The sequence below is a fragment of the Nannospalax galili genome, unplaced genomic scaffold (genome assembly GCF_000622305.1).
Source record: "Nannospalax galili isolate Female #2095 unplaced genomic scaffold, S.galili_v1.0 scaffold589, whole genome shotgun sequence".
Taxonomy (NCBI): Eukaryota; Metazoa; Chordata; class Mammalia; order Rodentia; family Spalacidae; genus Nannospalax; species Nannospalax galili.
In genome coordinates, this window is record NW_008360324.1 from 5,922,858 (window position 1) to 5,947,127 (window position 24,270).

Consider the following 24,270-nt stretch of genomic DNA (forward strand, 5'->3'; position numbering starts at 1 on the left):
GTTTGGTGGTACAGGCCTATAATCCCATCATTCAAGAGACTGAGGCAGGAATATCATGATTTCTTTAAATCTGCACCAGCCACTTCAGGAAAGTCAGTGAGTATTTCCTGGTTGGTCTACTGGAATGTTTGCAAAAAACAAAGGTTTGAGAATTACTCCTTTGAAGGCAAGACAGGGAAGAGTCCATAAATATGTGGCCTGGCTCAACCCTCCCTGGGGATCTCATCCCAAAAATGTCAGGCCACCTACTGCCACCACTGGACACAGGCTACCTCACCAGTCTTCAAAAGACAAGTATCACCTGGTAGAATACCAGGCAGCGGCCAGACAAGACACGGGTGGGTCTCCCACAAGCCCCTCGAACCATAGCTGGCCCAGTTGAGTTTTTGTCCATATGTGAAACTCACTATTCTTATCTTCATCAACAAATATTGAGGTCTTTCATGGGCAGGGCTCTCTAGTGGGAATCTACAAGAGCTCCATGCCACCCTCCCCTCCTAAATGGTTGGGCCCCAGTGGCATTAAGCAGGCCATGTCCACCTTCTGTAACTGACTGCCTCCCCACTGCTCAGAAGGTGAACCTTGGTGCACTGGTTTTCACAGTGAGCTGGAGAGCAGACCCTACCTTTCTAGTCTTCCTCCTTCTTCCAGCCATGAGCCAGAACAGAGCACAAAGCTCAGCATATCAGTCCAGGGAGTACCTGGACCTAAAGAAATCCTTCAGATCCCCTGTCTTCCCTGGCCCAAGTCACTGGCCCTTCCCACATCCAGAGGCAGGGGCAGGTCCATCCACCTCAGCTGACGGGCATAGCATCACCAGGACCAACTACAATCTGGGCCCAGAAAATTGACCACAGGCCTGTCTCCCAGGCCAATTCTGAGGCTGCCTCTCCTGACACGTGTCCTGAAATTAATGCTAGCATCCAAAGCCATTGAGTCCAAAGAATTCAGAAGAGAAGACAAAGCCCCAGCAGAGGCACATGGTTATTCTGCATGTCAACACATGAGCTTCTCAAACAGAGAGGCCATCCCACCTGACCTGTCCCAGACTGCAGCAGCCCAAACAAGAGCAAATGCAGGGCACCCACGAGTTCACCCAGCCCTGGGCATGGTGACAGGGAGGCCTGCCTCCCCACTTCTTAACTTTCCTCTCAGTGCTGCCTTACTACTGTATCCTTAAAGAAAGGTCCGAGAGCCTAAGGCATAGTTCAATGAGCATCCTCAGGCAAGAACCATCCTTATCCTCTAGGAACATGCAGTTTCCTAAACAACTGTGACTCAGGTAGATAATCAGCAGGTAAGGTAAAGGATGAAACTGGGTACTCTTGTTCTTTATAACCAATCTGGTGTGACTACACAACAGTGAAACTGCCAGCTGGGCCAGGGCAGGCCTCTCCTTTGAGTTCTGCACAGAGGGCTCTGGCTACATCTGCAACAATCTTATCCCTTCCTACTTGGCCAGCTGCCTTCACAGACTACTCCTGGGTACCACAGAGCACTATGGGACTATCCTGGCAGGAAACTAGAGACCTAGATAAAACAGATTGTTGGTAGCCACAAGCAGACAGGGTCAAGGACTCACCTAACCCTCCACTTAACTGAAGCTCTCCTTTTGGTCAGAGCACCTGGCCCAGGAGTGTCTCAGTCCTCGAGGAATCAAAGTGTTCAATAATTACCTACTGATCCATTGATACTATGATCCTGGAGCATGCTGAAGTTTGATTCCTCCTTAGAGCCATGAGGAACCAGCAATGGGGAGGTTTAAGAATCAGCAGTTAGAGAGTGCCTCCTGGGTCTTTTCATATGGGAAATTCACCTCTCACCTGCCTCAAACTAGCAAATGCCCAATACAGGATGCTCAAGACTACGACCCACCTTTTCTAACCACCTGGCCAAAAAGTGGCTGATATTCATGGCCTTGCCCAGAATGCCACATTGCTCAAAGGTTTGTAGAGTCCGCTTTGCATGTTTCCATCAGCACTTAACACTGAGAAGTATGGAGCTGATACGCTGAGTGAGTGCCACAGAAGCACGATGCTGTACCAGGTGTACCGAGCCACACTCCCTCCTGAACCAACCAGTCTTCATCAAGTGCCCTTTGGCTAGCTACATCAGGCTGCCAAGAGTTTGTGCCTGGGGCGCAGAATGCTTTCACGGCGAGCCTCTTGGTTGCAAAACATTTCTTTTCCAAGAGATGCTGGCAGGGAGCAGGGAGGAAATAAAACCGAATGTAAAAACCCACTCTGCCTTTGTTCTTATTTGAAGAATGCACAGTCACCAGAAGGATGACTAGCTTTTAAAAGAACACTGCTGAGCTATGGGGGTGTGCTCCACTGGGTCCAGCCAGTGCCCCAGGGAGAGGTGAGTTGGATGAATGGCCAGAGTCAGAGAGAGCTTCGCCACTGGAGTTCCACAGCAGGGGCCTTGAAACTGGGACTGGGATTCATTAGTGCCCTGCTGCTGACTCTTCCCTGCTTCTTCCAGCCTTCCAGCCACACAGGGAGGGAGAGCTACTGAGGCATGGAAAGAGAAAACTATAAAAATGAACACCTTGTGAGAAGTCAAAATGTCAAGTCCACTGTGTGCTGCCTGAGAATTTTGGAAAAGTAAAATCTATGAGTCACACAGACCAATCCCCTTCTTCCACATCTGGGTTACTAGGAGATACAGAGAAAGCCTGGGGTCTGTGCAGGATTTGTTGGACAAATGAATGAATGAAATTCCAGTAGATCTGGACCCGGAGTGCCCAGCTGGCTTTGTTAAAGGCCTGTTACCCATAGACTGACAGTTTTCAAAGAAGCAATGAAAATCAACAGCAGATACCAAGAAGCCAAGCTTTCAGCAGCTTTCAAAGGCAGGAAGGATAGAGACTGAAGGTTCTAGGAGCCTACGGGCAACACACAATGTCTATTACAAAGCCCAGGCCTCTGCTGCTGTAAGCTGCTCATATACAACACATGAATCCATGTCAAACAACACCTAGAACCAACATGGCAATTTAGTATCCTGTCCTTGTCACTGAACCTGGATGACCAACCTAGAATAAACAGCGGGCTGGGACCAGAAGGGGCTGCTCTGTCTTCCAAAGACCTGTGGGGTCTATTCTCAACATTGTAGTTCTCCTGCCCTGTACACAGGGAAGGATCATGCATATAAACTGTCCCATCTCTGGGCACACACACCCCAGATCCCTGGATATGGCCTGGCCAGTCCTGCTACCAAGAGGCACAATCCCATCCTAGAATAGTCCCTTGTCTTTATCAAAAATAGATGGATTTGTGTTTAGGGGAGGGGAGTGCTTCAAAGCCCAGACCTCACTGGCTCGTGTAGATTCCATTTTTACCTGAAAAGCTAGCTTCCTTCATAGTGAAAAGCCACACTGAGGAAGCAAGAGAGGATCAGCTGAGAGCAAGAGTCAACCAACCACTCAATTTGTGAGCCAGGCTCTCTTGGATCCTCTAGGACCTGCAGAGCCATCAGCTGACTGTCACCGTGTTAATGAGCTTAAACATGAGCAGCTGAGCCCACACTAAATGGCCAACCCACAGCACAGTGAACACACTAAATCTTGGAACAGCCTATTGTGCTGCTTAAAAAACTGACACAAAACCCATTCAGCAAGCCTGTGCAGCCACTGAAAAGAATGAGGTCATTCCAATACGGAAAGGTGGCCAGCAGCAGCAACCCAGCCAGTCTACCTGCAGACAGAGAAAACGAACAAGCTGTTGGCCAGATGCCAGTTTATCATAAAAAATATCTAGAAAGGGTTGTCAAGATGGCCCAGCAGGTGAAGGCACTTGCCGCCAAGGGCACTAACAACCTGAGCTTGATCCCTAGATCTGACATGCTGGAAGGAGAGAACCGACCCTCACAAAGCTATCCTCTGACCTCCACATGTTTGCACACATCCCCCAACATACACAATAAATAAACATTAAAAAATGTGTTTTCAATCTGGAAAGAGCACAAACTAAAGAATTAACAGTTGTTATCTCTGAAGGGCAAAATTAGGGGAGATTTGCCATTTATATAATTTATGCAATATTTGAATATTTGTTTTATTTCTGCAGCAACAACAAAAGGTGTTTTCTTTAAAAGTTCACCTTGGTTTCTGCTACAAGCTCATGTTTCCTAAAACATCCCTTTGCATCTTCCTTCCCCTACTTCCTCCTGCCAGTCTTCCCAAATTCAAACTCTCTGGGGAGCATTTAAAGTACCTCAGGTACTTAAGGGCCCCACCCTCCCTGGCCTGCCAGCCCCTCCCTTTCCAACAGATGGCACCCATCTTCACCCACCTACAGGCTTCTCCTCCCCATGCAACCACACCAAGAGCCCAGTTCCCATCCCTACCCAGACCCCAGTCCTCCCTCCATGCCGTGCTCCATCTCCCTTCTGCAGATCTTCCTCTCAAAATGTCAGCCATGCTCCCTTAGTGGAGTGTCCTGTGTTATTCTCCCTGCACTGAAGTATTGTTTCTTTCCCTCTCCCACCCCCACCTCCCAGCAGGTCGAGGACAGGCCCAGGACAAAGAGTTCCAATCCGGCTTTCTTCTCTGCCCCTCACAGCCTGAAGCTTTCCCCACCCTGACTCCCAACCATCCCCAGCAAAAAGTCAGAAAGAACCAGCAAGAAGCCATTTAGTGACTCAAGCCAGGGTTGATGCTATAAGTGCTCTGCCTCCCCACCCACTGGGTCCACACACTGTATCCATCCATCCATATGTACATACATACATACATAATGGCCAAGCAGATCCACAAACTGGCTGCAAACCTAATTGCCTTCCTAGGGGACCCAACAGCTCTTCTTCACTCAGGTCCCTGCAATCTACATGTCCAGTTTTTAAACAATGCTATTTAGAATCTCCCAGGATTAAGACAAGTGGAAAATTGCACGCCAAGACCTCTACCTCATTTTCTCTAAAGCAAAACATGTCACTCTGCATACACACACACCCGGAAACATGCACTCTGCTCAAACCCAGACAGTCACCCTGCTGCTCAGAGCACTCCTCCCATACAGCGTGACCCAGTGGGAGCTGGGGGGTTGCTGAGGCAAGATGTGTCTGTCCTTGGCACCTCCACCCCTGAGCCGGTTGGAGAGTTTGGCCCTGCCTCAGATACAATGTTGTAGCAGCTGGCCAGAGAAGGAATGGGCAGGACTGCCACATACGGTGCCCACTGAAGAAGGGCAGGCACTCACCCCAGGTACATACTGACCTACTGAGAGGGCACAGCTGAGTCGCAGAACCACACAAGTCTCCTACCCACACAGAACCACATGGCACACTCAACACATGCACTCACCAACCCACATGTGCATGACCAGACCCCATTCCAACCTTTCTCAGGGCTTACCCCCAACCAAAATTACTGCCCTTCCACCCCACCCCACCCTCCATCCTTCTCAGAGGCTTTCTCCTTGACTTTGAAACCAAAACACCCCTCTCTGGGAGAGACAGGAACACAGATTATATGGGCTGCCAGCAACATGTGCACCCCATGATTGGGGGCAGTGTACTCATACCATCAGAGCTCTAGATGAGAGCAAGAGAGAATGAAATGTGTGTGTGCTTCAATTTTTCTTTTTAACCTAAGAAACTGCCATTTTTTAAATTTGAACAAAGTTGCTCTCAAGCTCAAGCCACTACCTCACCAGGATTCCATACCACAGACCATGGCCCACCAGAATTCCTGCAGTGGCAGCATATCTCCCCAGCAAGTTAAAGGTGCATCTACTGAGCTTCCTGACCCTGCAAGATCCCCTGGCCAGTCTCCACCACATCCTTTCCTGTTACCTCCACAAGATCAGATCTTTAACAAATATTGGTCCTCGAGAACAGAGACAGTCACAAGACTCAGCATCAGAGTAAAACTCATTTCTAGCCACCTACTGTAGGAAGGAAAACAGGATGGAAAGGGTATGGTAAACTCAAAAGCACATGCAATATTAACCAAGGGATAGACACTAAAAAAAAATCCACATTTGGCCCCAAAGAGCTCAGGATGTGAGGCTTCCATGGCCAGCAGGTACTCCTGTACGCTCTTCCTGTTCTCACAGCCCAGCCCAGGTCCACCTGGGTTTTGGTCTGTGTTAATCTGGAAGCTAAACTACAGGCAGGCAAATGTCCTCACTTCTTTAGCTGTGGCTGCAACTGAAGCTGAAGTTATAAAACTGTAGGTACCAGGGCTGGAGAGATGGCTCAGCAGCTAAGAGCACTGGCTGCTCTTGCAGAGGACCTGGGTTCAGTTCCCAGCACCTACATGGTGGCTAACAACTGTCCATAACTCCAGTTCCAGGAATCTGATGCCGTCTTCTGACCTCTGTGGGCACTGTAAAACACAGATGCACTTACATACATGCAGACATAACACTCAGCACACATTAAAAAAAATAATTAAAATAAATTTCAAAAAAAACTGTAGGTACTAGCCATGGTTCCTCTACAAGACACTCACTGCCTGGGGAAGGGGGTGAGAATAAAGGCAGGTCAAGAGCCAGGGTATGACTCCAGCAGAGGGCTTGCCTAGCCTGTGTGCAGTCCCAGGTTTCATGCACAGCACAGAATTAAAAAGAGCCAGGTGTGGTGGCACATGCCCTTAATCCCAGCACTTGGAAGGCAGAGGCCAGCCTGGTCTACATAGGGAGTTCCAGACCAGCTGGAGCTACAGGGAGACCCTGTCTCAAAAGACAAAAAAAAGGAAGGAAGGAAGGGAGGGAGGGAGGGCACAGTACAAGCAGAGGCAGGCATAAGAGTAAGAAGGATAGACAGACAGGAAGACAGTCTACCACACAGGCCAGAAGGGAGGCTGCAAGGCAGTCCACCCCTAGACAGGCAGCTGTCTCTATAAACAATCTCTGTCCCCACCATAAAGCAGATCAGTAGGTTACTCATTAACTTCTTCCTTTCCTCCTCCATCCTCCTCTAGGCCAGGAGCAAAGAAGGCATCAGAAGAGGAGGAATTAGGAAGGCCCAGAGCTGGAAGCTACAGCCAGATATGTCCCACCTTGTGGGCCTCCTAGGGTTGAGCTAGAAAAGACCTTGGTGGGTAAGGAACAGGCCTGAAGAAAGCAATAACCTTGCAAAGGTCACCTGCACCGAAAGGCAGGAGCCAGGATATGAGCCCTCTCCCGAGAGGAGGACATCATTCCTGGGGCTCAAAAGCATGACAAGAAATGGCAAAACCAAAGCCCCCAGGGCTGCGGCCATCAGTCAGGATAAATTTCCTGTCTGCTAGGTCCTTCCTCACCTCTCTCTCACTCGGGTATCAACACAGATGCGCAGGAGGAAGCCAGTCACCTGGCTGGAAAAGGCATGATGTCAGTGGCTGGCTCGCTGTCCAAAATGATGCAGGCCTCCTGGGAAGCTCCTTTCCATATGCAGCCTGGGGGGCCCACCAGAAGCAAGGCCCATCAAGAACAGGCCCACAGGATCTGGGATGGAGCAGGAGGTGTTGTGCCCAGAAAAACCCTTCCTTTGTCTTCTGGTCCTTCCCTCTGGCCCATCCCCCATGTGTGTGGCTGCACAGTACAGTGGAACTATAGGAATCCCAGAACTTTGAAGATAAAAGCAGACACCCACACCAAGCAGGCACAAGAGAGGAGGGAGGAGGACTTAAAAATGGGAATGGGTAGGCTTCGGAGAACCTTGCAAGGGATTCCCAGGGGTTGGGAAGAAATGGCCCAGGTCTACAGAAGGCCAGGCAGAGCATCTTGGCTGGAATCCCTGCTCCATCTCCCACAAGAGACAAGATCTCAGCCTTAGCCGCTGCTGCTGTAAAATGCAGGAAAATGCCAGCTACCTCCTGGGACTGTTGTGAACATTAAATGAGATTTAAGCCACAGTGAAACAGAAACACATTCAATTCATGGTAGACATATCAAAAGGCCTAAAACTAGAGCTGATGTTGCTGACAAATATGAACACAGACACACTAAGTTCAAAGTGCAAAACATGTCAAGACAAGAGGCTCTTGGGCCACTAAACAGCCACTGTGGGAACTCACAGACAAGGCAATCTTCTGGCAGAGTAAGCCACCAGCCAACACCATCAGAGCCCCTACTCCTTCCTCCACCAACCACATGGCAGGGTTCACAGAAGGTAAAAGATTTACAAGTCGCCCAGCAGGGAAAAGCCACAGGATAAAATGCACATAAATTAAAACATGAATCCGGCCCAGGTCAGTAAGCAGCTCCCACAGGGAACCTGAATCAGCAAGGTCCCCTTCTCTGGCTGCTAGAAGCTCCTGACCTACCAGCTCAGCAGGGGTCTAGAAGCATAGGCATGCTAGGAACAAAGACATGCTATCAGCAGGACCCCAGGAGCTTCGGGGAACAGAGAGAGAGAGAGAGAGAGAGAGAGAGAGAGAGAGAGAGAGAGGCCTGAACACCTGTAGCAGGAATAGGAGCACCAAGGGCTAGCCAGGGGTTCCAACAGCCCAACAGCTTCTAGCTAGCCTGCCTGCTGATGGGAAGTCCCTCCAACCTAGCTCCCCAGCTTGTTGGGAGGAGACAGGAAACAGGAAGCTACTGGCTTCTCCTGCTTCCAGGGGCTTCCTCTACATCACTGGGCTAGCCAAGCATTGTTACGAATACTACTGGTACTACTGGTAGCCGGGTATGGTGGCGCACACCTTTAATCCCAGCACTCAGGAGGCAGCAGAGGCAGGCGGATCTCTGTGAGTTCAAGGCCACTCTGGCCTACATAGCAAGTTCTGGGCTACAGGGATCTGGTTTCAAAAAAGACCATAAAGAAAAAAAAAAAAAGAATACTGCTGACCACCAGTCAGATGTCTCAGTGGGGGTAGGGCAATTCCCTCCTGGCCCCAAAGCCTAATTCAAAGTCAAGAACCAGAAGAGGAGAGACATCTAGAAAATATCAGTACCCTAAACTATCCCATACTCTACAGTCATACCTGTAATCCCAACATTCAGGAGGCCCTAACAGGAAGACTGTGAATTCAAGACCTGGGTTACAAAGTAAATTCTAAGTCAACCCCAGCTACATAGTGAAAACCTGCCTCAAATTTTAATTAATTAAAGGGGGGGAATGATGGTTCAGTGGGTAAAAGCATCTGCAGAGCAAGCCTGACAACCTGAGTTCAATCCCAGAACCCAAGTAAAAAGCTGGAATTCTACCACTGCTAAGGCAAGATGGGAAGTGGAGACAGGAGATTCCAGGTGAAGCCCGTCTATGCAGTGCAGCAGCAGTAACAAGAGAGACCCTGCCTCAAAACAAGGCAGAAGGAGAGAACTGACTTCCGAAACTTTGTCCTCTGACCTCCTGTTTCAGCTTGTTTCTCCATTTCTGTGACAAAATACTCTGATCAATACCAGGTTGGGGAGGAAAGGTTTATTTGGCTTACATCTCCTAGGTCACAAGTCATCAGGGAGACCAAGGTAAGAACTCAGGACAGGAACCTAGAGCTAGGAGCTGGAGCACAGGCCATGGACAAATACTGCTTGCTCCCCTAGCCCATGTTCAGCCTGCTTTCTTATATAATACAGACCCTGCCCAGGGGTGGCACTGCCCACAGTGGGCTGGGTCATCCAACATCACTCAAAAATCAAGAATATCCCACAGACATGGCCACAGGCCAGCCAATGGAGGAAATTCCCCAATTGAGGCTCCCTCTATCCAGGTGTGTGAAGTTGACAACTAAAACTATCCAGCACATTCCACACCCATACAGTGGAATACAGGTGCCCATTCTCTCTCTCTCTCTCTCTCTCTCTCTCTCTCTCTCTCTCTCTCACACACACACACACACACACACACACGCACACACACAAAATAATTTTTTTTTCTTTTTCAGGGTCTTCCTGTAGTCCCAGCTGACCTGAACTCACTATGTAGACCAGGCTGGCCTTGAACCCACAAGGATCCGCCTGCCTCTGCCTCCCAAGTGCTGGGATTAAAGGCGTGTGCCACCAAAAACCTGATTTCAGACAGGTTGCTAACACAGACTTTCAGAGGACTCAGCATACAATAAACTCTGACTGACACTGACCTGGTTTCCTTGTACTTTCTACAAACACCTTGGCCTCAGGATGTTCCTGTGTGAAAAAGAACAATTTAGTCATAGCTTTGCTGTGAAGCCACACTGGGGTAAAGTCTGCAGCAATGGCCACTCTGAAGAGCAGCAGTTTCCCACCAACTCATTCAACAACTGGCAAAGGCCAGAAATGGCAAATAGGTTCCAGCTGTAGTGCCAATTTCACTCAGCTGGTGGTGGGTGCCTAAAGCCTCATGAGCAGAACCCAAACCCAGGCTCAGCAAGAAAGACAGATGTAATTGATTAGTAATGTCTGCTCTAGGCAGTTTTGAAGGTAACAGGATCCATGCCATATATTTGCCATCCCTGGGGTAGACCCTTAGCATCCAAAGATTTAGTATTTACAACATTCACTAATATGTAAAAGTCTGTAACTCTGAGACCTAAGTTTAGTTCACATACACCATAAAGCTGATAGGAAGGAATGGGCCACTGTATTCTTTTCATCCCCCCCACATCCAGGGTAACTCTAGTGGAGCAGTGAAAGCTTGGTAGAAACGATCGTAAAGCTAAAGAGAAACTGCAGCAAACGTTAAGGGCAGTTAACTTGGGACATTAAGAGAGATACAGGAAACACTTGACTCTCCACGGAAACATGACTCCAGAGAAAGTCAGGCCTGTGGACAGATACTGCTGTGGATGCAAAGTTGGGATTCCAGAAGGCACAGGGCTCATATCTTATGAATGTCAGGGATCCACACTGAGCCTAGTCTGTGCCTCTGAGCCTCTAGAAGATACATCCTGAAGGGAGTTAGAATCTAGTCGGAAAAAATTTTAAACCTAATAGAAAAAGAAAATGGTATCATCCTTTCAGTCATCCAGCCCAGAACCAGTGCCGGTCCCACATTGCTTCCTCCATGACCCCCAACCAACCAAGGTTTTGGCTTTTTTTTTGAAATATTTACTTTTATCTCTCTCTCTCTCTCTCTCTCTCTCTCTCTCTCTCTCTCTCTCGCTCCCTCCCTCCCTCTCTCCCTCCCTCCCTCTGTATCACGTGTATGCAGGTACCCACAGGGGCCACAGGAAGGCATCTAATCCCCTGAAACTAGAGTTATGGGGGTTGAAAGCCACCCAATGTGGGTGCTGGGAACAAAAATCTGGTCCTCTGGAAAAGAAGCAAGCACTCTTAACTGCTGCACCATCTCTCCAGGCCCTTACCCAATCAATTTAAGGAAAGATAAGAAGGGAAATTTATAGGGACATGAGAAGGGAGAGGAACCCCTGACCCAGAAATTTTGTTGAAGCAAGAACTAGCAGAAAAGCAAGAACTCGGCACAATCCACAACTATATAAGGCCTTTCTCTCTTTCCAGTTATAAACCTGAAATTCTCAAGGAACTTCACTTTCATTTACAGGGAAAGCATATACACTAAACTCTTGTGCGATCCTGGTGGCTCCTGATTTTATTTTATTAGTTTATAATTCCATCCAAGGCATCTCCAGAGTCACCCTATACAACCTCACATCAAAATAGAGAAGGACTGGCAAGATGGCTCAGTGGGGAAAGGTGCTTGTCACCAGGCTTGGTGACCTGAGTTCAATCCTGGGGACCCATATGAGAGAAGGAGAGAACCCAGTCTACTACTTGAGGCACAGGAGCTGGTGGTACATGCAAGCCTACACACGTACACACGTACACACACACACACACACACACACACACACACACAAAATATAAATAAATAAATAATAAATGCAATTTTAATTTTTTCAAAAGAGAGAGAAAAAGAAGAAGAGGTGGTTTCTAGGCAACTTTTATGATATAACTTGAGAGCCATTTCATATGGCTAATGCTAAAACTAAACTAACTGTGGCTTTCCTCAGGAGCCGACACCCACACTCAAGGTGTGCTGTACTTTCTACAGTTGTCCCTGGAAGAGTCCATGTTCACACTTGAGTATGTCTTACTTCCTTCCCAAGCACCTCCTTTTCCCCTAACCCTTGTACTTAAAATCTGTATTAAAATATCTTTAAGGGGCTGGAGAGATGGCTCAGTGGTTAAGAGCACTGACTGCTTTTCCAGAGGACCTTGGTTCAGTTCCCAGCACCCACATGGTGGCTAACAACTGTCCATAATGCCAGTTCCAAGGGATCTGATGCCCTCTTCTGGCCTCCATGGGCATAGCACAACATGGGTACACTTGCATACATGCAGGCACAACACTCATACACATTAAAATAAAATTTAAAAATAAAGTATCTTTAATACAATCTTCAACTCAGCTTCACAGTGGTTAGTCCTGAAATTATTTTCTGTGTTGAAGTCACAAATCCTGGTTTGACCTCAGTCAAGATCCCTAAAGGTGAGGGAACTCCTCAGGCTCCTGAGGGGTAATAGCATGGAATAGTGTCTGTCTTCTCACCACTGAGAAATTCACAAATCTGTTTTGTTTTGTTTTGGTGCTGGTTTTCTGCAGCGATTCCGATGGAACCTAGGGCCTCACACATGCTAGGCATCTGTTCTATCACTGAGCCACACCCAGCCCCACAAACGGCTTTGATCCTATTTCTAAATTATCTCGGGGTCTTCTCCTCACCATTCCTGACAGATGTCCAGCCATTCTCCCTACCTTCCCCTCATCATAGACCCAGTCTATAACTTCCTTGAGCCCAGGCTTGCTTCTGTGACCCTTATACCAAAGCTACACCCAGGGCCTCTCAAGACTGACCAACTCAGTACCAGCACATGGAAAGCATTCACTTTCTCTTGGAACGGAGTGAGGGAAGGGAGGGAGGGAGGGAGGGAGGGAGGGAGGGAGGAAGGAAGGAAGGAAGGAAGGAAGGAAGGAAGGAAGGAAGGAAGGAAGGAAGGAAGGAAAGGAAAGAATTTCTTGGTTGGACATCTGAAGACACCCATAGTATGGACCATACACCTGCCCAGTCTCTTCACTGTCTCATGCCACTTATTTCAGACCTTTGTCCCCTGGGCTAGTCACACATCTTCAGGCTGGACCTTCCCCCTTCAGTGAAAACACAACCACTCCACTTCAAGGCTGGTGTCCATCAGCTCCTGCCTGAAGTATCCCTCCCCCAAAGGATCACTGTGCCAGCTTTGAACTCTCACACATCTTGAGTTCAAGGAGCCACTCGTTTCATACCATTTTTAAAAACATTTTATTAGCATTGCTTTCTTTAAGAAATAAACATGATTGCATTGAACAGTTTTGAATAGGTTAGAGAATTTAGAAAAGGGAGTGAATGACAAAGTCACATTACAGCAGCAGTGACAAATTTCACATTATTGTTGAAGTTTGGTAGTACAGTTTGTCCAGTAAATAATATTCAGAAATTATAGTAGACATATGGAATTGCAAGTTTACATTCTAAAATAAAATTACATAGCTTTAGTTAGCAATTGTATTGGTTTAGTTATTAAAGTACTATTTTTTTATCTTCCCAGACTGTGATTTTTATCTCTAGAAGTTCAATTAGGTGCTTTACATTTTCTGTAGGGCACAGGTGAAGGCACACTGGGGCTGTAGAAGAGTAATAGAAAAATGATAGAAAACCTCTTTATGCCTGGGAATGGGAAAGTCCAACATCAAGGCCTGGGTGCCCAGGACCACGTGCAGAGTCAAGACCACAGCTGGCCATCAAGGGAGGTGGGAAGCCCAGTCTAGAGAATCAGCCCTCCCAAGACAGAGACCTCCTCAGTCTTCAGCATAAGCCCAACACAGAGGCAAAGCCACTACCATGCATAACCTGGGACCTCAAGGGAGGGGCTGTGGGGAATGCAGCCACTCAGAGAAGGATGAAACTGCTGCCTAAGATCAGGAAGTCCTCCATCCTCCACTCTGCTCCATCATCAGCCCACCACTAGAAGAATGTGGAACTGTGGCTCCCAGTAGGGGATCAAAGCTCTAGGCTCATGCACAGGAGGGGACCATAGCTCCAGCTCACAGGATTTTATTTATTTCTATGTTTATTTTTTGAGACAGGATCTGACTTTGTTGCCCAGGACTGACCTCAAACTCTCAAACTCTGTGTCTCAAGCCATTTTCCTGCCTTAGCCTTCTGAGTACTACAGGCACTCACTACCACAACTCACTTTACTTTGTACTTTGAACTATTATTTGTGAACCCCTTCCTTTTGCCAGGGTATCACATAGCCCAGCTTGGCCTCAAGCTCACTATGTAGCCATGAATGACCTTAAACTCCTGACCCTCTTGCCTCAGCTTCCCAAGTGCTGCACACACCACCATGCCCAGCAATTTTTACTGTTTTTATTTTAGCACAGAAATTCAGTAAGGAAGCCAGACATGGTGGTAAATGCCTAGCATCCCAGCATTCCAGAGGCAGAGGCAGGGAGATCACAAGTTTGAAGTCAGACATGGTGGTGGATGACTGGCATCCCAGCACTCTGAAGGCAGAGGCAGGAAGATCACAAGCGCCAGGACAGTCTGGATTACACAGTAAGGCCTTGTCTCAAAAAAAAACACAAACAAAATAACAATAATAGAGAAATCCAGTGAGGAATCACTCAGCAAGAGGCAGTAAAGACAGAAAACACCACAGGAATTCCAAAGCAAAAGGCTCTTTGAGGATGGTGACCAGGAAGGGCCCCTGAGAGGAGTTATACTTGAAAAGAGTCTATTTATTTATTTATTTATTTTTACTTTATGTAGATGAGTGTTTTACCTGCATGTATGTATGTGCACCCTTGTCATACAATGCCTGTGGAGGCCAGAAGAGGGTTTCAGATCCCCTGGAACTGGCATTACAGAGAGTTAGACACTGTGTGGGTGGCTGGGAACCAAACCTGGGTCCTCTGCAAGAGCAGCCAGTGCTCTTAACTGCTGAGCCATCTCTCTAGCACTGCTACCCTCCAATAGGGTCTTGGAGGAGATCAAGGATGGAAGGAGAAGGGCGTTAGAGGATGGTGGAATAGCACAAACTGCAGGAAAAGAAGAACTAAGCAGTGCATGTCTGTGAGACCAGTCTGGCCAGATCTGTGGGTTCCTGGAAGAACAAGAGTAGATGAGGCTAGACAGGCAGCCTAGGGCAGGAGAGGAAAGGTGGTAAGTGCCAGACAAGGCACCTGGGTTACATCCACTCCCTCTTAGTCAGCAGGGATGCCCACCTCAGCAGGTCTGGGGCTCAGTGGAAGAAGAAAAGAAGTCTTGTCCTCTCATGTTCCAAGCATATTAGTCTAGCCACCCCAGCAAGGTTATAAATAACAGCCTCCACTCACTCTCTGCACACCTGCTGCGTATGAGGCCCTGAGCTACATGCTTCGCATGCATTATCTCAGGCTCCTTCCCACAGCCCTGAGAACTTGGTATTGTCATCCTTATTGTGCAAACAGGAAGCCTAGGTCAAGAGAGGTGAAGGAGCTTGCCCAGGGCCTTACCTTGCTGGTCCCTCCCTCATTTCCCAGGACCAGGTGCACTGGGGTCACAGAGCCAGGGATGAGGGAGGGCACCCTGTCAGCCAGCTCAGACCCAAGAACTTCCCACCAGCAAAGCAGGCTGCTTCTCTGTAATGTCTGTGGAAAAGCTCAAAGTAAGCATTAAAGTAGGAGCCTAAGACAGAACACTGCACAGAAAGCAGACCGCTGATGGGCATGGTGGCACACACCTGTAATCCCAGCACTAGGGAGGTAGAGGGAAGAGAATGAAGAGTTCAGGGTCATTCTCAGCTACATAGGCTACATGGTGACTTCAAGCCCTGCTGGGGATATACAAGACCCTTTCTTAAAAACACAAACAAAAAGACAGCTAGGCATGGAGAGGCAAAACTTTCATCCCAGCACTCAGGAGGCAGAAGCAGGCAGATCTCTGAGAGTTTGAGGCCAGTCTGGTCTACAAATGAGACCAAAAAAAAGTCTCTAGGCTCTTTCTCAGCATCATGTAAGTTAACGGTATACAATGATCTCAGCATCCACTTAGCAAATGGCTTTTATTCTTTTATTTATTTTTAATTGGCCTACAAAGTAAGAGGTTTTGTTATGGCACTTTCACATGTAATTTGTTTTTGTTGATATTTTGCCCTCTCTTCCCCCACTTCTTCCTGTCCCTCTAAATATGGTTAAAATTTTAACGTTTTGGAGGTGGAAAGATAGCTCAGTGGTTAACAGCACTGACTGCTCTTGCAGAGGACCTGGGTTCGATTCCCAGCACCCACAAGGCAACGATTCCCAGCATCCACATGGCAGCTAACAACTCTCTGTAACTCCAGTTCCAGGGATCCAATGCCCTCTTCTGACCTCTGTTGGCATTGCACAACATGGGTGCACTTACATACATGCAGGCAACATACTTATACACATAAAATAATAGATATTTTTTTAAAAAAAGAACTGATATTATCCCTCATATGTGGCTCCTAGCACCAAATCCTTTTAAATTCCAGGTCCCTTTAATAAGATGATGCTATACAGCAGTCCCTTCTACATGAAATAACTACCATCATCACGACTTCCACTGAGCCTGATCACTAAACATAGTCACAATTGGGCTGGTGGAGGGTTGGTGCTCATTCATTAAAGGAGTACCAAGCAGGGTCATTGGACCCTCACCTGAGTATCCAGCCATTCTTCCCAGCCAACAAGTCCAGCCCTTGAAAGACAAAAGAAAAATGAGGAAGAACCCAATAGAGGGATGCTTCTGCAAGCCCTTGTCAAGAAACTCCAATGGACTCTCATATGAATATTTGAAAATTGCCCTGTTCTGACTTTTTTCTAGTTCCCTGTCTGGAACTTGTAATGCTAATTACTCTTGCCTTTACCTATTCACCAGTCAAGGACTTTCTTTTCCTCCTACAGATAAGAGTTATATAATTTAGAAGTCTTTTAGATAGACCCACTGCTTCCCTGTTCAGCATAGAAGAAGCCAGAGCAGTCTGTGTCCCAATTCCCTATCTGAAAGCTGGGTAACCTCTTCAGAGGATGGTGTGATAAGAATAGGAGGTAGGAATTGGCTAGGCAGTTAGTGTAAAAAGACCTCAAAGAAAAGTAGCCAGCTTCTTGGCTAAAAGTCACAATATCCTTGGGCCTCTTAACAACACACTCTTTTCCAAAGGCCAAAAATGTCAAAAGTGTTTGGGAGCTCTTGTCTAATCCTTAAAAGATTTTAGGGTTTGGAGGGGAGGGAGTGGGCATGGATTTGATCAAAACACCTTATATGCATGTATGAAATTCTCAATAAAACTTTTGTAAAAATTTTCAAAAAGCCAGGCGTGGTGGCACACACCTTTAATCTCAGCACTTGGGAGGCAAAGGCAGGTGGATCTCTGTGAGTTCAAGGCCAGCCTGATCTACATAGTGAGTTCCAGGCCAGCTGGGGCTACAGGGAGACCCTGTCTCAAAAACACCCCAAAAAAAAAAAATGATTTTAAAAAAAAAGAACTGAAAAAAATTTTAGGGTGTGTGTGCTGTGTGTACATGTTTGTGAAAATGTACAGTTCAGTCACACTAAGTATATTCACATTATTGTATAACAGAGATCCAGAACTTTTCCTTATGCAAAACTGAAACTATCCATTAAACAACAGCACCCTGTTTTCTCCTTCCAGCCCTGGCACTCTTCTATTAGCCTGGAACTAAAAGGGATCCACCAGCCTCTACCACTTACTGCTGAGATTAAAGGCGAATGCCACCATGCCCGGCCCCTAGAGACTTTTCACCCAACAGCCCTCCAAATAGGAGAGTTGGGAAAACAGGTATCTTGCCCAAGGCTCCTCACATTGCATATCACAATCAGTAATGGGACAGTAAGACAGGTTCAGCGTAGACAGACACATGATCAAAGCACTAAGATGCTGTGAGTTCAAGTTCTGCTTCTTTCTTAAAGACTTTTGTAACATTAAAGATATTCATTCTTAAGCTTATCTCCCTAACACTGAAGAATACAGATAAAAGGATACACTAAGGTCATGTGAGAATCAATGGAATTAAACACAGCTAATGCACTTGGCTGGCTATAAATTATATGAACTCTACTGTTATTATTACATCTCTGTTCATCGATTTTTTTGAGTCCTCCAATACAGACCAAATAAAAAATCCATGCCTCTGAGGTACTCCCACCATTCTGAATGCATATCCCACTTGCACACACTAGGCCTTCAATGAGTAAGGAGAACCAAATAGGATTTTTAGTTTTATCCACAAGAATCTTCTTTGCTCTCTCACCCCCAGTGCAAGGTCCAGCTGGATCAGGCACCAGGACCAGAATGAGGTAGGAAGTGGTGTGATTGTCTGCCCTGGGCTGCATTCCTCAGCTAAATATAAATTATTTGCCCAGTCCATTGTTTGAGATGCTCCGTAATCACCTCCCTCCCAATTCCTCACAGTGACAAAGCTGACAGTGTAGCTTTACAGAACACACACACACACACACACACACACACACACACACACCCTTCTTGGATACTCTTCTGACTAGAGAGGGAGTGTGGACAGGTATGCACAGGTCAAAGCAAGAGTTCTTTGTGCTCCCAACTAGTCCAGGAAAGCTTCCTGGAGGAGGAAATGCCTGAGTCACCCCAGGGGAGGGAACAGCTCCAGGGCAGAAAGACAAGTTTGGTTCTCTGAACCAAAGGGTAAACTGCGGCCTCGAGGCAAAGGAGAGACCAGATCAGCAGTAGCACAGAGGACCCCACACTACCCCAAAATGCAAACCTCCCCAGGCATGACATTTGGGAGGAGATGCAGAAGAGGCCAGCATCTTTTTTCAAAGACAGAAGTGACCCAAAATTCTAGTTCCAAAATGCTCAACTACTAAACCGCTCTCATAAGTTGTTGCTTGTTTGGACTTTTTTTTCAACCACATGAAGTTTGGGTTTTTTTAAAAGCCCAAACTTGAGCGCACAGATGGGCTACATCTCAGATCCAGGGTTGTGCCAAAGCCCTGTCACACTGAATGCCTCTAGGTCAGCAATGGCCCAAGGAGTGGCTGGAGGCTCTGGGGGGGTCTGCAGGGAGTATCCCAGTCCTGCCCAAACAGGCCTTGACGTCTCTGGGACCCTGGATGAATTGTGTCAAGCCGGTCGGTCTGCTGGACCCTTAAAGGTCCGGGAGCCTCCCATCCCCTGGCTGGAGCATGCGGCGTTTGCGGTCCCCTCTCATGCAGCCCCACATTCCCGGGATCCCGCACTTCTCAGACTCGCCTCGCCGAGTTGGGTGACAGACCCCGCTCGCCCCTTCCCCTTCCGCCCCCGCCCCCGCCTCTGCCGCCCGCCCCGCTGCCTCCCCAGAGGTTCCCCTCCCGGGGCGCCCCCAGCCGCCCATCCTGCTCGGAACCAGGTCGGGCCCGTCCGGGCCTGCCCCGCGCACCCCGCACCGGGCCGCACCCCCGCAACTTTGCAAGCTCCAGAGCACGCTCAGCAGTCCGCCCCGGCCGCACTCACCACGCTTGACTTAATGTGGCGTCCCTGCTCCGCTCCCTCCCGCACCGCCGCCGCTGCCAGCGGAAACGGGGGGCGGGGCCGGGGTGGAGGGGGCGGGGACTCTCCGGGGGCCGGACCTGCACAAGGCGGTGGGGCGGGGTCTGCATGGGATAAATTTATGGGCGGGGATGGGGAGGAGCTATGGAAGGGCGGAGCTAACCTGAGGGCCCGAGGTCTGGGAACCCGGGAGGACCAAGCTGCTGGGCGGAAGGCGGCGCCGGATGGAGCTGGGCGGAGGGAGGTATCGCATCACCCACTGGCCTTCTGTCCCTCCTGAATGCTTAACGGAAGACAGTTGCGCCTCCCTCTCGGAGTTCCCGAAGCCTCCCTCTGCACCCCGATTCCGCGCTCGGCCGTCCTCCCCCAGCCCAGGTGACACAACTGCGCCTGTCCCCTGCGGCGGTAGGGCCTGGCTGTGTATTCCCAGGGCTGGGCGGAGGGACGGAGTGGTGCTCTTGGGCTCGGCGCCTACGCGCCCTCCCTAGGGTGCCCGGCCTGGATCTCAGCTTTCCACTCATGCCCGGCTGTCTGGCCTCACCTCCCCCACCCCGCACCTAAGAAATCCTTGCCTGGTATTTCGGGAGTACTACTTGAGGTGTTGACAACACGAGTGTGTGTTAGATACTGCCCTCAGATACCCTATTGGAGCTAGAGCCTCCAAGTGTTGGTAAAGGGCATTTGGGGTTGGGACCGCCCAGCTGAAGCAGGAGGAACTCAAGTTTGACATTTCTGACCTGCTTTCCTGCAGACATGGATTCTTGAAAACACAGGGTCTAAGCTTATTTCCCAAGTGACCATCAAAACCTTCATCTCCCCTTATTGTTATGGAAAATGTCCTCTCCCTACCTACATGCACTAAGATTTCAGACGAAAAATATTTTCTTACTTTCTCTCTGATATGGTCTGGCTATGTTGCCCAGGTTGGTGGCTCAGATGACCCACCAACAGTCATCTCCTGAGTGGCTAGGACCACAGGGGCCAGCCACCACCACATCTAGTTTGAGACAAAAAAAAATTTTTTAATTGCAAAGCCCTAGTTATGCTGGCAGTTTCCACCTCCCACAGTCTTGTTTGTGTCAGACTCAGTTCATAATCCAACACCTGGAATGCCCATTTCTTAACAAGGAAAAGAGCCTCCCCTATTCCTCAGAACCTTCATTGCCTGGGCTCTCCAGGCACCTGGCAGCCCTTTATACCTGTTGCCATTTCTGGCCACTTTGTAGACAAGGAAAGCACAGAGAGGGAACAAGGCCTGGCAGTGATCTCTATTGGACTCAGAGGAAGCAGCCCTGTGACGTAAGCTCCTCTGCTCTGAAGCCAAACAGACCTATCCACCTCCTACTTGACTCTTCTGGCTCGTGACAGCTCTGGGCCTCAGGCTCCTCACTTGACAAATAGGTCATAACAATAGCATTCCCTCTGTCTTTTTTTAAATCTATTATTTTTATTTTATGTGTATGCATGTATTGCCTGCATGTAGGTAAGTGTACCCATGTCATGCAATGCCCACGGAGGACCGAAGAGGCGTCTGATCCCCTGGAACTGGAGTTTTGGACAGTTGTTAGCTGCCATATGGGTGCTGGGATTCAAACCCAGGCCTATCTGTAAGAACAGTCAGTGTTCTTAACCACTGAGCCATCTCTCCAGCCCCACACCCTCTGTCGTAATAGCCTGACCAAGGTGAGAGGATTAAGATAATGGTGATGGATTCAGAAGGATGCTCAACTCATTTTAGCTTCCTCCAGCCACCTCCCTTTAAAGGAAGATGAGCAAACCTGAAATCTTAGAATTATGGAGCATCTGAGAAGTCTCCCTCAGTGCTAACCCAGTCTGCTCACCCTACTTTGACACACCCAGAGATGGAGGACAGGGAGTCTGCAGGGTTCACAGCTACAGGAAAATACTGTGGGGAAAAAAACTGGAGAGCAGAAGAGATTATTCAGTACAAAGAACCAAGGGGCCTTATATCTATGAAGTGGACACACTCCAATCATGTCCACCAAAGACAAAACTCAAGCCTCACAGTGAGGCAAGATAGTTTTGCAGAAAGAACTCCCAAAAGCATGAGATGCCAGGCTTCTGTGGAATTCCATTGCGTTCCAAAAAATACTGAGGAATAACCATGTATTAGGTTAGATATAGGTAGAGTAAGTTCATCCAAGTTCTTGGCACACATCCCATTTATTCCTCTTCTCCTGGTATGATTATTAGTAGTCCCCTTTCACTCTCAGAATACCCTAGTTTGCACAATAAATTATATGCCACTTTAACTATGACCACAGGCAATACTCCAAACAGCTCCTGCCAGCCCTGAATGCCAACAACTCTGCTGGCCTTTCTGGATCTCCAAGGGTTTCAAAAGATAGTATGTCAGTTTATCCCCCTTGAAATTACCAAATCAAATCAAAAATGATAATAAGCAAAAAAGTAAATTTCCAGCCAACCACCCCAAGTCAAGCTTCAGGGACAGTGGTTACTAGATGCTACCACCTAACGGGAAGAGTTGGCATTGCTGGAAGCTGAGTTTAGGGAAGGCTCCGCTTTCGCCCACAGGCTATCATCCCCCAAGTGCTTGTGTGCCTGGCACCGTTTACCATCTCCCAAGTGCTTGTGTGCCTGGAACAGTTTACCATTTCCCAAGTGTTTGTGTGCCTGGCACAGTTTTGAGTACTGTCATAATTTAATTCATTTATCTCCACAACAACCTCACCATCATCTCACCATATTTCAGAAAAAAATAGATCGAGGCTGAGAAGGACCATGTAATTCTCCCAGGCCATTTACATGGTATCAAAAACTAAGCTAAGAGGGTGGAGATGACTCCATTGATAAATGCTTCTTGTGCCAGCATGAGGACTTGAGTATGAATCCTTAGCACCCATATGAAAAACAAGGTGCAACTGTGCACACTTGTAATCCCAGCACTGGTGAGGCAAAACCAGGAAGATTCTGGGGACTTGCTAGCCAGCCAGTCTAGCTGAATCAGTGAACTTCAGGTTCAATTGGAGTCTCTGCTTCAAAAACCTAAGAGCCAGGTGCAGTAACACAAACCTTTAATCCCAGACTCCAGAGGCAGAGGCAGACAGATCTCTGTGAGTTCAAGGCCAGTCTGGTCTACATAGTGAGTTCCAGGCCAGCCAACACTACATAGTGAGACTCTGTTTTGATAAATAATAAATTAATTAATTAATTAAGAAAGTAATACAGTATCAGGAAGACACTGATATCAACCTCTGTCACCTATTCTCAGATTATGCATATGCATCAGCACACGTGCATACACCCATGAATACACACACACACACACACACACACACACAGACTAAGCTAGGTATAATCCCAGGTTGTCTGGCTGCTGGGCCTGCACACTTAATAGCTGCTCCACCTGGCATTTAATGGGACCCCCCTCTACACCTCTCCTTGTAGTGCTGGGATGGAGCCCAGAGCTATGAGCATGTTAAAGAAGCACTTGCCACTAAGCCACATCCCCAGGCCTGGAGCTGCTATTTTAAAGAAGCACCTCCCAGAATAAAGCAGCCATTTCCTAATGTGCTTGCTTCCACAATGTTTGCTTATGCAGTTCATAGAGTAGTTATTGTCACTATTGTCTACCAATTGTGCTGTGAGGACTCCAAACCTACACCTCTAGTTGTCAAAAGTAAGGCAGGCAAAAAGTAACCCCAAACTATTCTCTTCTTCTGTTCATGCAGCCTCTTTTACAGAACATACATCATCTCAAAGGACTCTCATCCCTTCAACTTCTTTCCCATCTAAGACACAGAGTGAGATAGATGTGGCAGGCTTAGGAGGATGGTTGGGGGCAGGGGTGGTTACAGTGGTAACAAGTCTTTGTTACCAGAGTGCTAGTGTTGGCTGGAGATGCAGCTCAATGGTAGAATACATGCTTAGCATGCACCAGGGTTTAATTCAATCTGCAATATAAATACACATAAAGAAAGAAAAGAAAGAAAGAAAGAAGGAAAGAAAGAATGAAAGAAAGAAAGGCAGGGCATGGTGCCAGATGCCTTTAATCCAAGCACTTGGGAGGCAGAAACAGGAAGATCTCTGTGAGTTTGAAGCCAGCCTGGCCTACATGATGACTTCTAGGTCAGCTGGGGAAGCTATAGGGAGACCCTGTCTCAAAAAGACCAAAAAAAAAAAAAAAGTAAAAGAAAGAAAGAAAAATATCTTTGTTGTTTTGTTTGTTTTGGTCTTTGGTCTTTTTGAGACAGGGTCTCCTATAACCACAGCTGCCCTGGAACTTACTATGTAGACCAGGCTGGCCTGGATATCACAAAGATATGCCTACCTGTGTCTCCCAAGAGCTGGGATTAAAGTGATGTGCCACTACCTCACCCAGCTTCTGCTTATTTTCTTATTTTTAAGACAGGCTCTCCTTGTGTAGCCTCAGCTGGCCTGGAAATTGCTATGTAGAACAGGGTGGCCTCAATCTTCATAGAGATCCACCTGCCTCTGCCTCCAGATTGCTGGGCTTAAAGGCATGCACCACCATGCCTGGCTTTGCTTTTTATTTCTAATCACTAAGTTTGGCAGCTCTACCATTTTATTGATTATAGCTAAAAGAATTTCAAGGGATTCATTAGCAGGCAATCAGGACTATATGATCCCATCTCAAAAAAAAAGGCAAATGAACACACACACACACACACACACACACACACACACACAAAAGTATACACTAAATCAAAGGAAAACCTTGTAAAGAGCCAGAATAAGTATTTCAACCTTTGTAGCTCAACATTCTCTATTTCAACTACTCAACTCTGGTGTTAGAGCACAAAAGCAGCCATAATAGAACAAAAATAAG

At 47.7% G+C, this 24,270-nt stretch overlaps 1 protein-coding gene across 5 annotated transcripts in view; it reads right to left on the bottom strand.

The window, feature by feature from the left end:
- Positions 1-19,508, bottom strand: part of Tspan9 (tetraspanin 9) — a 225,283-nt gene extending 205,775 nt beyond the window's left edge. For 2 of the 5 annotated variants that reach the window (XM_008825480.3, XM_029559782.1), the window contains exon 1: positions 19,404-19,508. The gene's annotated coding sequence lies outside the window, so the exon portion shown is untranslated. Of the gene's footprint in view, positions 1-10,009; positions 10,056-19,403 lie in introns of all 5 variants that reach the window. The other 3 variants (XM_029559783.1, XM_029559781.1, XM_008825482.3) reach the window with 3 other exon arrangements.
- Between the last annotated feature and the right edge of the window lie 4,762 nt (positions 19,509-24,270).